Source organism: Condylura cristata, unplaced genomic scaffold (assembly GCF_000260355.1).
Source record: "Condylura cristata isolate star-nosed mole 26May11 unplaced genomic scaffold, ConCri1.0 scaffold00029, whole genome shotgun sequence".
Lineage (NCBI taxonomy): Eukaryota > Metazoa > Chordata > Mammalia > Eulipotyphla > Talpidae > Condylura > Condylura cristata.
This window is the reverse complement of record NW_004567130.1, coordinates 21,406,349-21,409,359: the sequence shown is the minus strand read 5'-3', so window position 1 is coordinate 21,409,359 and position 3,011 is coordinate 21,406,349.

Sequence of the window (3,011 nt, the reverse complement as noted above, 5' to 3'; positions counted from 1 at the left end):
TTTTTTTTTTTTTAAAGATTTATTTATTTATGCATACAGAACTGGGGTACAGGCCAGAGGTGCAGGGGTGGTGAGAGGATTCACCAGTGACAGAGTGGGGAGCAGAACAGGCCCACTCACGAAGTCCACTGCTGAGGGGAGCAGCAGGCAGGTCAGGAGAGGTCTGCCACGCTCTGGGTCATTTCGGGGTGGGGATCGAACTCGTGCTTAAGTGGCTTTACCTTCTTAGTTCTGTGCTTTAACCCAATGCACCACCTGGGAGGGCCCAGTATTTTAACCATTTTAAGCATATAGTTCCAGGGCATCATTCTGGGACCCTCACCACCATCCATCTCATAGCTCCTGCAGCTTCTCAAACTGAGACTCTGTGTCATTTCCCCATTGTGTTTTATGACTCTAAATCTGACTTCTCTAGGTACCTCATATAAGAAGACTCATACTCAGATGTTTCTCTTTGGTAACTGACTTATTTGACATGACATCTTCAAGATTCACCCACATTGCGCCCTATATCAGAACTTCCGTTTTAAACCTGGATAATAATATCCCATTGTAAGTATTTACCACACTTTGTATTAATTTATCTTTTAGAGATGGACACTTAAGTTGCAACCACTTAACTACTGTGAACAATGCTACTCTGAACACAAGAATACAAGTAGCTCTTCAAATGCTGCTTTCAGTTCTTTGCAGTGTTTACTGAGAAGCGGAATTGCCAGATCCTTTGCTAGTACTATGTTTAATTTTTTTTAAAGATTTATTTATTTGTGCATACAGAACTGGGGTACAGGCCAGAGGCTCAGGGGTGGCGAGAGGCTTCACCAGAGACAGAGTGGGGAGCAGTTCAGGCAGATCGTTGAAGTACACTGCTGAGGGGAGCAGCGGGCGGGCCAGGAGAGGTCTGCCACGCCATGTGGTCACCTCCAGTGCAGGTGGAATTGAACTCATGCGGAAGTGGCTTTAGCTTCTCAATGCTGTGCTTTAACTCGCTGAGCCACCAGGGAGGGTCCATGTTTAATTTTTTTTAAAAGATGTATTTATGCATGCATAGAACTGGGGTATAAAGCTGGAGGTGGGACAGAGCGGGGAGCAGAACAGGCGGGTCAACGAAGTCCACTGCTGAGGGGAGCAGCAGGGAGACAGGAGAGGTCTGCTGTGCCCTGGGGGTCCCTCCCTGGCCAGGGATAGAACTCACCCTAAAGCTGCTGCAGAGAGCTTCCTAGGGCTGTGCTTTCACCCCTTGCAACACCAGGGAGGGCCTGCCCTGTGCTTTCTTGATAGTATCCTTTGAAGTACACAAAAGATACAAAGAAATAACTGACCTGCCCATATAGGGCCTTAGACTAAAACTTGGTCTAAAGATACTTTGTTCACTGGTTACATTCACAAAACTTTCACTGCTACTCCCCTACCTACATCTTACTTCATTCTTTCATCCTCAGGGCGTTGACCTTCCCTTGACCTCTGTTTCAAGCTCAGAGTGACAGCAGTCCCCTAAGCCAACTACAGACATCAGTTGTTTTTCACTTTCTTTGATGGTAGATTAGAATGTATTCAGAGGGCTAGGAAGCAGTTAAGATAGGGAGAATTATGTTGTAAAAAGTGGTTTTTTTTCCTCTTCCAGTCTCACCCTTCCTACCTCTGCAAAGTGGCAGAAGCAGACACTCCCTAATCCCAAGTAGTGGCTGCAGAACCTAAAATTTGAGGCAACATGTATGCACTACAGGTGGAAACTAATCTAACAACTTTATATCTAGTATTTACTACTCAGAACAACCCTGTTGTTATCTGCCTTTTTAAACAGGGTAAGCTGAGGCACAGGGAATTTACTTAAGAAACAAACTTGCCTAAGACTGGATAACTGGCAGCCGGAATCCCCACCAGGCCTTGGGGCCCCGGTCCCTGAACCCCTAGAGAGGCCAATGCAAACATCCCTCTCCTCTGCCTGCCTGGCTCCCCGTATTCTCATCTTGTCACACTGCAACCCATTTCCAAGTTTTGCTCTAATACACAAAAGGAAACATGTCCCCATCACTTAAAAGCCCACGTCCTGCCCCTGTGCTCTGTCCTCACCCATGATCTGGGCCTACCCTTTTTTTTTTTTTTAAAGATTTATTTATTTATGCACGCAAGAACTGGGGTACAAGCCTGAGGATTCACCAGAGACAGAGCGGGGCGCAGAACAGGCAGATGTATTGAAACACACTGCCGAGGGGTGCAGCGGGGAGACAGGAGGGGTCTGCTGCGCTCTGTGAGTCTCTCCCTGGCCAGGATCTCTGTGGGTCTCTCCCTGGCCAGGATCGAACTCTTGCTTCAGGGCGGGGTCTAGCTTCAGTGCTGCACTTTAACCCCTTGCACCACCAGGCTGGGCCCTGGGTCTACCATTTTTAACTTTCTAATTCCCCCAGGTTGTGTTCTTGCTGCTTAACTATGTCATCTCCTCCCCCCCCCCAACTCCTGGCAAGGACGGATGATGCTGAATAACATTTGTTTTCCCCCAGTAACCGCTAAACGCGTTGTTGAAAAGCAACCGTGGGGGTTTGTTGCCGGACAGTGTGAGGCAGGAATTGTGCAATCGTCCCCTGGGCGTCTTGCAAACTGAATGAGTTCCCACGCAGGGTTCCCCAAACATCTGTCAGGTTACCCCATCCTGGGCAGTGTCACTGTGGGCCTGTCCGCGGCCTCACGCAGCCCAGCGACCGGCTGGCCGTTCTCTCCCTCAGCCTGCTCTGGAGGCCGAAGGACGAAGGAGCTGCGCTGAGCAGGACAGTTCCCGCTGCCCCCCTAAACGACTGACTCGGCCACCCCAAGGCCTCGGGGCAGGCTCCCCGCGGCTCCGGGCCGGTATTCGGGAGGTGGGGTCCCCCTCGCGAGGGCCGGCACGCGGCGAACGCAGCGGCCAGGGCCGCCCTCCCACTCCGTCCCCAGCTTTCCGGCGCAGGGAGGCCGCGGAGACGCCCGAGCACCCGTAGCGTCGGGAGCGGGGTGGGGGTGGGGGAGCTGTACCCCGT